This window comes from Capsicum annuum, chromosome 7 (genome assembly GCF_002878395.1).
Source record: "Capsicum annuum cultivar UCD-10X-F1 chromosome 7, UCD10Xv1.1, whole genome shotgun sequence".
NCBI lineage: Eukaryota > Viridiplantae > Streptophyta > Magnoliopsida > Solanales > Solanaceae > Capsicum > Capsicum annuum.
The window spans coordinates 145,434,104-145,449,818 of NC_061117.1; positions in this window are offsets into that span (position 1 = coordinate 145,434,104).

A 15,715-nucleotide genomic window follows, 5' to 3' on the forward strand; every position below is an offset into this window, starting at 1 on the left:
TGACGATTTTCTCAGAGTATGAATTGATTACCATCAGTTGAACAAGGTCACAATTAAGAGTAAGTATCCTCTTCCCAGAATTGATGACTTGTTTGACCAACTTTAGGGTGCAAGTTATTTCTCTAAGATAGATCTCATGTTTAGCTATCATCATCTTAGAGTCAGAGAATGTGACATTCTAAAGACAACCTTCAGAACTCGGTATGGTCACTTTGAATTCCTAGTTATGCCTTTTGGACTAACAAATTCCCCTACAACTTTCATGGACTTGGTGAACTGGGTGTTCTTATAGACTATGGTTTTGTAGGTATGGTTGGATTGTTTATTTGGTATGGTTGGACTCGATTGGGTCGGTCATCATTGTGACCCTATCCTGGAGTTTCCATGAGAGCATTTACGCTATATTGTTATATGCTCAAAATTCAGCCTATCTAAAACTTGATATAGGGTGTCGGTTTGGGTAACAGGGGGCGGCCTCTGGTCCTGGTTTGACTTGGGATGCCTATTACGACAAGGCCTGGGGTCAGTTCATATTATTTGCTAAACTTAGCAAATAACTGACGATCTCAATGGGTTTCCAATACAACTCTCAGATGGTCTTCATGCTCATTCTCACAACGGGAATAGAGAAGGATATCATCAATGAAGACGATGACGAATGTGTCCTAGAATTAAAAAGAAAACCAAAACATAATATGATAATCAATACCAAAATGAAATATGATGAAATTGTGAGAAATCATGACAGATAATGCCAAGCCCCATCTTATTCTAATGTCAAGGCCATCACCAATACCGATCCCTTCCATACCAACCTCCAGAAGTACCACAAAGCCTCTATCCAAAAAAGTAAATAAATCTGGTTGGGACATGCCCCCAACCATGGCCAAAACCAATATCCAAAAAAAAATCAAAACCTCTAACAATATCCATAACATTAAATGATACCTTTCGAAAGGATGGAAGCTCACCACTTCAGTCCAAATATTGTCCCCAAGATAATCACTATGTAGTAGGAGTCAAAAAACTGATTCCTACATAGCGAGCATATACAGCCGCCAGTAGACGAGTTAGTGAATGACCGCTAGCATGAATCTCAAGATAAGTATAAAATAATGCTAGTTATAAAACCAAGTAAAATCATCTAATACACATAACCATACATACATATAAGTGTCAGGAAAGGGGACCGGGCTTAGCATACCTTAAAAACCTTTACCTGCGGTGTGTAGCTTAACCGTCCTAAACCACCGACGGGCGATGTGGGTTCATAGATAATTCCTCTCATGAACCTTGAATAGCCTGGAATCATAGGCAATCACCTTCCCATGCGATATCAACACACAACTAAGACCTACCCGAGATACATTGCAATAGACTATAAACCCATCATTTCCCTCCAGCAAAGTCAAGATTATAGTTGAAGTTAACTTATACTTTAACTTCTCAAAACTCCCTTCACAAGCATCTGACCAAGAAAACTTAACCTTTCTCTGAGTCAACTTAGTCAATAGAGCAGCAATCTAAGAAGCTCTAGATATCAGATGGAGTTTTGGTCCATGTCCACCTCTTCACCATAGAAACCTTCTACAGATCCACCATGATCCCTTAACTAGAAATTATATGACCAAAGAAAGTCACAACATTCAACTAAAACTCACACTAAGAGAACTTGGCATCCAACTATTGTTTCTTTAAAGTTTGTAACACCACACGAAGGTGATTAGCATGATCCACCTCACTCTTCAAATAAACCAAAATTTCATCAATAAACACAATGACGAAATGATCCAAATACTACTAGAACACCCTATTCATCAAGTCCATAAAAGTTGTCAGAGCATTGGCCAACCCAAGTGAGATCACCAAGAACTCAAAGTGCCCATATCGACTATAAAAAGCCATATTAGGGATATCCACCTCCCTAATCTTAAGCTATTGGTACCTAGACCAAAGATCTATCTTATAAAAAAAATTGGCACTCTCAAACTAATCAAATATATCATCTATCCTCGAGAGAGGATACTTTTTCTTAATCATTACCTTATTCAACTACCTGTAGTCAATGCACATCCAAAGGGAACCATCCTTTTTGTGCACAAACAGCACTGGTGCACCTCACAGAGAAACATTAGGATGAATAAACCCCTTATCTACAAAATTCTTAAGTTGCTCTTTGAGTTTTCTCAACTCAACTGGAGCCAATTAACACAGAGGAATAGATATTAGATAAGTGTCCAAAAGAAAATCAATACCAAAATTTATTCCCTTATCCAGAGAAACACCAGGAAGACCATATGAAAAGACCTCTGGAAATTCATTAACCATACGGACCGAAGACAAAGAAGGACCATCCAATTTAAAATCTTTAACCTGGACCAAGTGTTAAAGACAACCTTTAAAGATTAACCTCTAACCTCTAAGATAAGAAATACACCTCCCCCTAGGAGTTAAGGAACTACCTTCCCATTCTATAATAGGTTCACCTGGGAGCTTAAAGATAACCTTACAAGTCCAATAATCCAAAGACGCCTAACAAGAATGCAACCAATCCATGCCCAGAATTACATCAAAATCTACCATATATAACTCAAAAAAAACTATCAAGGTCTGCTTGTCAATAATAAATACCACACATACCCTATAGACTCTCTTAGAAATAACTGAGTTACCTGCCATGGTAAAAATAGAAAAAGGATCCAAAAAAATTTTGGAATGAAACCAAAAGACATAGACACATATAGAGTCACATAAGAAAGAGTGGACCCCGAATGAAGTAAATAATATATGTCATAAGAGAAAACTTGTAACATACCAGTAATGACATCAGGTGATGTCTTGGATTCCTGTCGGGATGCCAAGGCATACAACCTGTTCTGACCAATACTAGAACCAAGAGCAGTAACAGAAGCAGATGCCACACCACCAGGTGTAGGAACAAAAGATAATGCCAAAAGAATCTTATTTGCCCTATAGCAACCTTGTTGACCAGCCAATCCCTGAATTGATAGCCTAGCTGGCCATACTTGAAGTATTTATCCCTTCCTTTCTTCTAATAAATCTGATAAGGACGACCATAAGATTAATAAGGAGGACACAAAAAAACTGACTGACCTCCGCTCACCTGAGATTGTGCAACCTGTGCCCGAGAATTGTCACCACCTTGATGATGCTATCTCTTGACTAATCAGGAGAACTAGCAGAAAAGGAGCCAGAACACCCTCACTTCTTTTTCTACCACTTGCGACCATCTTTACCACCCTGAGACTAAGTACCTCTTTAATCAGAGAACTTGTCCCTTTTTTCCTTTCTATCCCTAAACTTTTGAGGAAAGAACCAATCTAAGAAGGCATTAGAAAATGCCTCACATAACCATTCCTCTTCCATATAACCCCTATCTCTGTCTTACTACTTATATCATTGATAAGTAACATCCTTGAGCTAATAAGCTGCAAGGTTAACCCGTCTATATTAGTAGCCTAGATCACCCAAAAGATCATTTCTATGTTATCTAAGAAACCTTGTGGATCCTCCTTTACCTTTAGTAAAAGCTGGGTGACCCATCATCATAAATTGACAAACCCTTATGGCCTCAACAAAAAAAGCACCAGCCGTACCCCACTCAGCCCGAGCAGTAACTAATTGGGAAATAACATAATTAGACTAACATAATTTTGTGTTTGTTATGTTGTCCTGAGGGACTTAAGGAGAGCTAGACTAAATATGAGGAACTTTAGCACCATCAGGAATAGGACCATGAGATCAAAGATATAATCCAGATGTCGAATGTACCCCTTCAACCCTATCCCTAGATGGGATGGAAGAATTTTCTTATGTTCCAGATCTAGGAGGCATGATCTAAAAGATGAACAAACAAGGATTAGAGAAGATTTACATGATTGAGAACTCAAGCTTAAAGGTATTCTGAGAACTCAAGCTTAAAGGTAGAATACAAAGAAAGTAAAACTTTCCTAAATGTCTTGTAGCCTCTCCTTTATGAGTGTGGTGTGCTTCATACCTCTATAAGAAACTCTACTTGACACGGCTTTGTAGACTATCCAATTGACCATGAACCTATGCTCTTATCCCAACTTGACATGACCTGATCCCAAGACTTATCGTAATGGGCATCCTAATCTAACTAGGACCAGGGACTTCCCCCTATTACCCAAATCGGGCACCTATATCCAGCTTCAGATGGGTTGAATTTCAAGCATATAACAAGATAGCATGAATACTCTCATGGAAACTCTGGGATAGGATCACAACTATGACCAACCTAACCGAGTTCAACCATACCAAATCAACTATCCAACTATACCAACCAAACTATAGGCCATAAGCCAGGCCACAACCTAAAGGAAAACAAAAACATAATATGATAATTAATCCAAAAATGTAATATCATGGGAGAGTGAGAAATCATGTCTAATGATGCTATTCCCTAGCTTATTCTAGTGCCAAGGCCTACACTAATACCGATCTCGCCTATACCAACCCCCAGAAGTATCACAAAGTCTCAATCCAAAAGAGTAAATAAATTTTATTGGGACATACCCCCAACCATGGCCAAAACTAATATCACAACTAAGCTTAGCATGCCTTCATAACCTTTACTTGGATTGTATAGTTTGGTTGTTCTAAACTACCCATGGGAGATATGGGTTTAGCTCCCTGCTGAAAGGGCCTCAGTGTATGTAGCTTCATGACCAGGGAAGTATCCAATGGGATGACTAGTACATCCCCTAATAAATAGTGTGACACGTACACACGTCCACTAAGACAAATCCTCATAATGAAAAATATGAGTTTCTAATTTTGGTACCCTTGAGATCTCCACCTTCATGGGCCTTTCTACATACCCGCCATTAATGCCCAATTAAACCCATTTCCAACAGTCTAACTAATCCATTTACCATTTTATTAATCAGGCCTAATATTAGTGGTATCATTATACCACCTCATTACTTACAAGCAATATCCATAGCCAAACTATTAAGGTTAATGGGACTTTTAAGTGACTTTCCATATGCCATATTAAATCACTTGAAAGACTTCCATGCTCCGCACAAGTATAACCATTTAGCCTTTAGCCTTTTCAAACCATTTAAACCATTTAAATATTTAATACATAAGCTAAAAATAAGCAAGAGTTCTTTAAAAGAAGTCAATGCAAAGAATATACCTTTATAAATATTTTATCAAACACCTTGGGGGCATAATATAATAAAAAAATTCCAAAGAACATTGAACTGTTACAATGCAATCCAATTGTCAAAAACCGCCATTAATGCATATAAAAGCATAATTAAAACTATAGGAAACCATAACCAAGTAGTTAATATCGAAACCCCCAAATAATAGTTGAAAACGATAATCATGAATTAGTAAAACCATGAAATCAATCATATAAACCATGCCTTTAGTTTAAATTACAATGAGGGAAGAGAATCATGTTGTATACCAAAGAATTTGATGGAAAAAAATCATAAACACCAGCCCCAAAGCAATCCTTATATTGAAACCCTATCTCTCTTTCCCCAAAATCTCTTAAGAGAATTATAGAGTATTTTGGAATAGTTTCTAAGGGTTAATGAATAGAATAATATGGTAAATAACTTTCTAAGTGTATTAGAAGTCATGGGTCCCAATTATGGTAAGTAAGGAAATATCCAAAATACTCCCACTTAAATTGCATAAAATCCCTTCACACGAATATGATTGACCCATACGAGTAGTACCGTCCTATATGATTAGTCTCAGCCACTCATATCCAAGCCTCAACCTTGGATTAGACATTGTCCAGTATAAGACTTATCCAACCAAGTGTGAATTCTGGTTGAGACCAGTAGCTTTCTTTGGTCACATAGTTTCCAGTGATAGGTATGAGTTGGCCCTCAAAGGACCAAAGTAATGATAAACTATCCTAGAACTATCTCTCCATCAGATATTAGGAGTTTTATTATATTTGGATAGATATTAAAGGTGGTTTATCAAAGGATTTTCTTCTACTACTTACCCATTGTTGAGTCCAACCCAGAAGAAAGTTAAATTTTAGTTCAAATTCTTGCAAGAAGAGTTTTCAGCAGTTGAAGACTCAACTCACTTCCACTCCAGTCTTGACTTTGCCAGATGGCACTGATGGGTTCGTAGTTTATTGTGATGCTTCTATATTTGGTCTGAGTTATGTATTAATGTAGAGAGGTAAGGTCATATCCTACGCTTCTAGACATCTTAAGTCCTCTAAAATGAATTATCCATCCCATGATCTTGAATTGGTAGTTGTTGTCTTTGCCTTGATTTGGAGGTATTATTTTTATGGGGTTTATGTTGATGTGTTCATAGATAACAAGAGTTTACAGTAGGTGTTTATGAAGAAAGACCTAAATCTTTGCCAGAGAAGATGGCTTGATTTATTGAAATATTATGATATAAGTGCGTTGTATAATCTGGAAAAGACTAGTGTAGTCACAGATGCCCTTAGTAGATTGTCTATGGTTAGTATTGCCCATGTCAAAGATTATAAGAAGGAGTTTGTCTGTGAGGTTCATCAGCTTGCTAGGTTAGGAGTTTGGTTGGTTGATTCGTCTGAAGGTAGTATCTGGGTTCAGAATGGATCAAAATCATCATAGATTGTCTAAGTAAAAGGGAAGAAAGACATGGATCCTAGCTTGGTTAAGATAAAAGAGGTAGTTAGAGATCACAAGGTAGAGGTTTTCTTCCAAAGGGGGGATGGTGTGCTTTATTTTTAGGGTAAGTTATGTGTTTCATATATTGATTGTTTTAGATAGTGGATATTAGCATAAGCGCATGGTGTGCAGTATTCAATTCACCTCGGAGCCACTAAGATATGTTGGGACTTGCGAAAATCTATTAATGAAGTGGTATAAAGAAAGATATTACAAAGTTTGTGACTAAGTATTTGAACTGTCAGGTGGTTAAGGTTGAGCACCAAAGGCATAGTGGTATACTTCAAGAGTTTAGCATCACCACTTAGAAGTGAGAGGTGGTGAATATGGACTTTGTGATAGGATTACCTTATACGCATCGTCAGTATGATGCAATTTAGGTCAATGTTGATAGAACAACCAAGTTAGCCCATTTCTTGCCAGTTCATACTTTGTAATCAGCGAAGGATTATGCTAGATTCTATATTAGGGAGTTGGTGAAATTACATGGGGTTCCATTGTCCATCATTTCAGATAGAGGTACTAAGTTCACCTCTCACTTTTCAAAAGATTTTCAGAAGGGTCTTGGTACCCAAGTTCATCTCAGCATAGATTTTTACTCTCAGACAGATGGTCAGGTAGAGAGGACCATTCAAACTTTAGAGGACATATTGAGGGAATTTGTTATTAACTTACGAGGTAGCTGGGAGGATATATAGATCTCCTATTGGTTTGTTTGAGGTAGGTGAGGATACTTTTATAGGGCCATATTCGATATTTAAGACAACAGAGAATGTTCTGTTAATTTGAGAGACACTAAAACAACCCAAAGTCATTAGAAATTTTACACAAATATGAGGAGAAGGGATTTTAAGTTTGATGTTAGTGACTTTGTATACTTGAAAATTTTACCTATGAAAGGAATGGAGAACTTTTGAAATAAGGGAAAGATCAGTCCCCGCTATGTTGGTCTATACAAAATTTTGAACCATTTTAGGAAGGTAGCTTATGAATTAGAGTTTTCTTCGGATTTGGCCTCAGTACATCCGATGTTTCATGTCTCTTTACTAAAGAAATTCATTGGTTAATTAGCTTCTGTTCTTCCTTTAGAGAGTGTGAATGTGAAGGATAGTCTTTCTTTAAGAGAAGTCCAGTTGTGGTCCTCGACATCAGACTCATAAGCTAAGGATAAGAAAATTCCTTTGATTAAATTTCTATCGAGAAATTAGTTCGTTGGGGAGGCTACTTGGGAAGCAGAAGCAGATATGTGAGCTTAGTATCCTCATCTTTTCTCCACAAATTCAAACTCAAGACAAGGTAATGATTTCTTTAAGTTGACTATTTTTGTTCTCTTCTTCAACTATATAACCATTCTCATGTCACAACATGCATTCATGAAATCATTTCAACCCATCTAGCATGTATCCTATTTCTAACCTAGTTAATTGATCATGTTTCAGATTATCATTATTCAGTATAGAATCTCAGTCTCTATAGTATCTAAGATTAACCATCCTTATTTAAGGATGAATGGTCCCAAGGGGGAGATATTATAATATATTTTAAGATTCTAAGCTCGATTCAGCTTCTAGTTGTATGCCTAAAGGGTCCAAGGATTGAAATTTTCACTAAGTGTTAAGTACATATTCATTTCAAGACCCCAAGACTTTATGGATTTTATTTTTGGACTTCCCAACCTCAAGACATTGGTTTTTGAGTTGAAACATTTAGGGATGTTATCGATGTTTCTCAGAAAATTTTTAGGATTTCAGGCGAGATTCGAGGCATATTTTAATAGTGGAGGCAATGACCCTCTGCAATAGGGCCACATTGTGTGGGCCATTCCCAGGGAATAAGCACTACATCGGGGAGGTCATTCCCCCAGAATATGGTCCGAGCTGTGGAGGCCATGGCCCCCATATTCTAGCTTTATGATTTAAGGGGGCAAAGGGTAATTTGGTCATTTCCCCTCAACCCCAATTATCCAAAACATTACTTATAACAATCAAAAGGGCATTATTTTCTCATTATAATCAAAACAACTCATGTAGAAATCCTCCCTATTCCCAAGAGCAAAATTCAGTCTTTTTCTCTTAAGAACTCAGGAATTTAAATTTCAATTTCAAGATTTCTTCAAGAATTCATCCAATTAAGGTATGTGGGGCATTCATCAATGGGTTTCTTTCACCTATTGATCCCAAAAAACCTCTCTTTGATTGAAGTGTGAATTTTTCCTTCATTATGGAATTTCATATGTTTAAGATGAATTTGATCTATGGTTTTCCTTAGTAATTTGAATTCAATCCATATCCTCATATGATCCAATGGAAATTAGGTTTTATAATTCTTTGAATTTGAACTTCTTATGTATATTAAATTGTGTCCATGTTAACTTGTCCAATTCATGTAGTAAGCCAAGTGTGTATATTATCTTGTCAGGTTTAACTCATTCCTATATTCCAATTCATACAATTCATCAGCTTAATGAAATATCTTATGTTTTGGGTCTTTGATCTATGATGTCATACATTATTTTAACTTTGTTATCATATTTTGTGATCATTCAGTGCTAGAGGATTATGAACAAAAGATACTTATTATTTTACATGAGTGCCATCTTTAAGTTACAATTCAGTCAGACCATGTTTTTATTATTATATTCTGATTACCATGTTCATGTGGAGCACTTATAATTATAGTATTACATTATGTTTAAACCTATAATAATGCTAGTGTCATTTAGTTTGGAGTAGGATTTAGAACATGTGAATCCAGGGATGGCGGCTCCCCCGTCAATTTAGGCAGAGTCATTAGTAGTAGTCCCTATATTCCAGAACTACGTAGCCAATGTAGGAAATATGGGGTAACCCATCAGTTTAGGCTTGATTTCCTCTTAGGGGTCACCCATCAGTTTAGGCTTGACACCCTGGTCCTTCGTGACAACATATTGGTGGATCTACAAAGCCATCTGTTATTACCCATGGCAAGGTATTGACACCCTTCCAACGGGGGTTATAGGCTGGCCCTCAATTAGCTCATATTAGGGTATGTCAATTATATGATAGCTCCCAAAGTTTCATTTAGTACATTACTCTATACAAGTTTGGGTTTGCTTGACCAAGTAATCAGTTATTCAGTTATTCAAATTATTTTAGTATATGCTTTATTTTGTCTTGCATTCTCAGTTTACATGTTCATGCATCTATGTTCAGTTGCCATATTTATTTCAGTTAGTCCATACCACACGTACTAGTACATTAAAAGTATTGATCACATACTTTTCTCTTGCTCTATATGGTCTTATAACATAGGTTCGGACGCACAGTTTCCTAACTATCCCTAAATAGCTCAGCAATTCCCCACAGTAGTAGTGGTCAGTCCTCATACATCAAGGATGTGATATGTTATTTTAGTCGTTCTGCATTTCATTATGATTCAGCAAGTTAGAGTTAGTTAGGGGTTTATCCCATCAACTCTATATATTTTAGAGGCTTTCAGACAAATAGTCTAGTTTTTTAGTGTTTCTAAGTACTTTAGACATGCCTTTTTATATATTTTAGTATTTAGATTAACAGTACCTTATTGTCTTATCTTCCACACGTGTTGTTATAATTTTATTTTATTTAGTGCTCATAGTAGGTACCAGACCATGGGTTAGCTGGGGGTCACTTATGCCCGCAAGCACTATGTCACGACTAGGGGTAGCCTCTGGTCATGACACAGATTATTACACACTAGAGATAAGTGCCATGATTATTGTCACACCCATCAAGCTTTTAAGTATTTCAATTTGACCTTCTCGTGTTTGAAATATCAACTTTTGTCTTAAAATGCATTCAGGTATGTTAATAGGGTGTCTTGAAAGAGTGTTGAAATTTTCTAATAATGATTGAGTTCACTTTTGAATTTTGAGGCAGTAAACCTCTGTGATATTGCCATATCATGGAGGTTAGTCTCCACGATAAGGGCTGTCATGAAGGATAATCACCATAATAAGAAGTCTGTTGTGGAGGTTAGCCTCCATGATAGGTAGCATGTCACGGAGGTTGTGTAAAATTATACAGTCTTCCTTAAAGTCAAAGGGCTTGTTAGTCTTTCTTCCTTTTTGGATCCACAATCCACAACCCAGATGTAACTAGGCACTATTTTCCCTTTTTTTCCAATGAGTTAACGATATAAATTCCCCTTCTACTCTCAAAAGAAAAAAACAAGAGCTTTCTCCCAAGAATTCACCTTCACAAGGTCTCAATTCCAAGTACCTTAAAGATGTCAAGAAATTTAGGTTTATAGGATTTCATCAATGGGTTCTTTCACCCATTGAGACCCATGAATTTCCTATTTTATGAGCACTAACCCTTTTTTTTATGAAATCTTAATGTCAATATGAATTTACTCAATAATACAAATCATGAGAATGTGCTTCCCATGTAAATTATGTTTATATATGCTTGATAATCTCAATCACCCATATCACGTTTAAGTTATACCAAGTTATGTATTAACTTATAAATTATCTATCTCATGAATTCCCCATTATCATTTTGAATAGTTGTTTTAATCTATGATGGTGGGTTATGAACACTCGATACCTAAATAATTATATATGTTACAAATTTTCAGGTTACAAGTCATTCAGATAAGGCTTGTATAACTAAATTTTAGAATAACATCATAATGAGCACTCTCAATACTAGATCATGTTGAATGCAAATAAATACCAGTGTCAATTAGTTGGAAGTAACAATTAGCACCATGTAGGGATAGTGACCCCCTCTCCAGTTAGGTATGAGTCATTAGTAGCAGTCCCTAAGTTCAAGACCTACGGCACCACCATAGATCATAAAGGGTCTTCCTTTAGTAGAGGTATAACACCCTTATCCTTTGGGACAACAGTTATAAGTTTAGTGGATCAATGTCAGCCATATGTTTGTACCCTTGGCAAGGTATCAACACCCTTCCAACTAGGGTTGCAAGTTAAAGCTCGATTAGCTTAGATTGGGGTATGTTGATTATAGTTAGCTCCCTCTTCTCACTTTAGTATTTAGATTATATCAGTTTAGGCAAGTGTCCATATATCAGTTAATTTGTTATTTAGATTATTGTAGTACATCGTTATGCTTGTTCTTGCATTTATTTTACACGTTCATAATTCATGCTCAATACCTAGATATATATCAGCTAGTCCTTATCCCTCATACCATTATATTCAAAGTACTAACTCATACTCTCTTTTGCTTTTTGTTGTCTTATAACATATGTTTGGATTCTCATTTCATAGACCACATGTAGTCCATTCCTATATCACTCAGCCGCAACATTGGTGAGATCTCATTAGTCGAGGACTAGTTATATTATTTATCATGATTTCTAGTACTTTATATTATGTTATTTATGTAGTTAGAGTTGGTTGGGGACCTATCCTAAAAACTCATCATGTTTAGAGGATTTCAAACAGGCAGACAATTAGTTATGTTTTCAAAGATGTATTTCAGAATCCTTTAATTTCTGACTTGACTATTCAGATATTTAGTTAAATGACTTTTGCATAGTATTTTGTTATTTTCTTTCAGTCTTTATAGTTGTACCAGATCATCGATTAAGTTGAGGTCACTTGTAGTCTTAAGGACCGTATTACGATCGGGGATAGTCTCAGGTCATGACAGGGATGGATGGGTTCATTTTTATTGCTTGATATTCAGTAAATTTATGGAACTTCAGCTATTTACTTTCCTTTGATTTCAATCTCTAAGCATATGTGGGCCCACATTGGGTTATTTACTTTTTTGAATTCACTGGCTTATGGTATTAATTCTCATAGTATTGTTTATGATTTCTTACATATTATATCTATTTTAGTTATATATTTATAGTATTGTAGAGCTATTCCAAGTTTTCCATTTTACCTTGACTTAAATTATTTGTCTTGCATATTATTATACTTATATCATGATTTTTCTTAGTCGGCCGATGATGACTACTAAGTACCCATGACATTGGTACTCATATTACACTTTTGTAACTTTTTAGTGCATATCTGAGTACTAGTAGCCTCCACTAACATGACAGTTATGCTGAGTTGATTTTAAAGATAGACTGTAATAACCCTCCAAGTCATTTTCTAAATTTCTACTTATTTTTATCATTTATAGCTTTCTTATAGTTGCCACAAATTATTTATGACTTGTTGGATCTGTCAATTTGGTTTTTGGGAAGCCCATTTGTTTTTTAGAGTCTATTTCTTATTTTGAAATGTTTGCTGGTTCAAATTTGCTATCATGTGAAAACTTCAGTCCAACGACCTTGTATTCCAATTTTGACAGTTCCAACAACTCCAAAACATTAATTTTAAGTTTGGTGGTCCCTTATACTGGGTCCTGAGTCTATCAAACTCATTTTGGGCTATTAGCCGAAAGTTGAAAAATGGCACATGGAAGTAGGACCCACTTTTTGTCAAAACAACCTTGGATAGAGATTTTGACTATGCTATTATGTCTTGAACATCAAAATTTAAATGGTCGCATAGCTTATTTATGTATATAGGATTTTGGATGAATCCTGAGGATTTCGCAGAAATTCCAAGTCTCAGCTAGTGCTAGTGAACTGGGCCGCTTACGAGAAGGGGTCGCTAAAGCAACCATCCCATCACCTAAGAGACCGGGAAAGCCAAATATAATGTAGCTAAAGCAGAATCCCTATCGCTTAAGAAATTATTGCTTAAGTGGCAAGGGACAGCTTAAGCGGTATCTGTGCAAGCCCTAAATGTCACTAAATTGACACTAGGTCGCTTAAGTAGTAACTTTTTAAGCTAGCCAATGTCTTCTTAAGGAAGCCTATAAAACCCCACTTAGCCTGATTTCTCCTATTTTTAATCATTCTCAATAATATAGAACCCTAAAAAGCGTGGAAACTTGGGAGAATCATTAGTGGGTGATTTTAGAGTATTTAAGGACTTAGATTACGTATTTATTCTTAGAATTCATGGTAAGCTTCCATTAATTTCTTGATATGATCCTTCAGCTTTTTCCAAAATTCCTAAAATATTGGTGGGTTGATTGTAGCACCATTAGAGCTTGTAATTCACTAATTTATAAGGGTAAATGTTCCTTAAGAGTAGAGGGATGTTGTGTTGGTTTCAAAAGTACAATTCCATAAATGGGTCCCATATGGAATTTTTATGTAATTTTGGATCCAAAGCACCATTGTGCAATATGGGTATCATTGTTCTCATTTTAATGAGTAGATTGTGATTTTGATAGTGTGGCATCTTTCAAAAGATTCTCAGATGGGAAAGTCATTTGTTTAGCAGACTTTGGGCTTTTTTTCGGTGTCAAGGTAGGCTATGTTTACCCTCTTCATATATGAACTATTTCATAGTATGATTATGATTTTAAGCTAGATATGGGATGGTATTAAGGTGTTGGAGGTATCATTGACAATATTTGGATTTTTTGGACTGTTTAGTCTATCTTAAAACCATAATTTAGACATAACTGACTTATTCGATCATGTTTTAGGTAGAATTTTAATCTAGGAACATTTATGGATTATTTAACATCTAGAAATTAATATAGATACCTTAGTCTAGTTTATGGTAGAATTTGCCTTAAATGGTTTTCGAGGATTAGAAGTAGGCACCTCTATCCCACCTTATGCCAAGACTTTTATTAGCTTTTGTAAACTTATACACATGCTATACCCTTGAAATGATTATTTTGAGATATTTAGGAGACTATATACTTTATTATCAATTGGTTTGGTATTTAGGAGTTGGTGTAAATACAAAGTAAAACCTAGTGGTTTATTGATATTGAGTTCTGATTCAAGTCCGACAATTGATAATGTTATTTTTAATATGAGTTTTGGTTCAAGTTTGGCAAATGATGAGGATGTTATTGAGTTTTGATTTGAGTTTAGCATTAAGATTTATTATGATATGATACGGTATGGATGGATTTATGGTTATGGCTTGATATTTTGTAATTTATGGTCCTTTGGTTATTTACTTTCCTTTGATTGCACCCTCCGAGCGTATGGGGGCCCATGTTAGGTTATTTAATTTTTTGTACTTATTGTCTTATGGGGCCCAATTTCTTGATTATAATTGTGTGGTCTTTACATTAGTATTCTGGATTTATTTATATATTCATGCATAACAGTGTTGGAGTTTAATTCAATGTTTGCCTTTATACCTTCACATAACTTATTTATATTGCATTTTATTATATTTATATCATGATTTAGCTTATTTGGACAATGATGCCTATATATACCCATGGTTTTGGTACTTATTCTATACTTTTGTACCTTTATGGTGCAATAGTACTAGTAACCGTCGCTGATGTGATGATCGTGCTTTGTTGGATTTTAGAGATAGGGTGAGCTCTCAGAGTTGGAGTTGCCCTTTTTCCTTCTATTATCTATGTCTACTCTTTTATTTTCGAAGACAGATTGTATTTGACTATTTTTAGTACTTTTGTTCCATTTGTAGTAGCTCTTGTACAAATGGAACAAAAGTACTAAAAAAGGGTTTGTATTAAGTTATGGGATATTCATTGTCTTAAAATTGTTATTGTAGACATTTAGTCTTTTAGGACACTTTCCACTAAATTAGCCCATTGCTTATAGCTCAGGGCGACGGTTTGTCTTACCTACTAGCGTTATAAAGTAGGATCCATCATGACTCAAAAATTTGGTCGTGACAAAAGGGTATCATAGCTTAGGTTCATTAGTTTTATTAGTACAAGAGCAAGTGTCTAGTAAAGTCCCACGGACTAAAACAATGATGTTTGTTTCTTATCTTCTGGAGGTTAGGACATGTGCTACCACTACGCATGATAAGGATCTAGAAACTAAGCCTAAGGATTCTATCGCTATTAGTGGATGACCTAAAGGTAGTGGTTAGCCTACAGATGTGTCTCGAGCTATAGGCCTGTATAGGGGGGCCTTTACCAAAACCTATTCCTGCTCCAGAGCCAGAGATTCTTCCTCCCCAATAAGCAGTGGGTCAGTGACCATCCTAGACTCTACCAAGATTTATTTATTCTTCT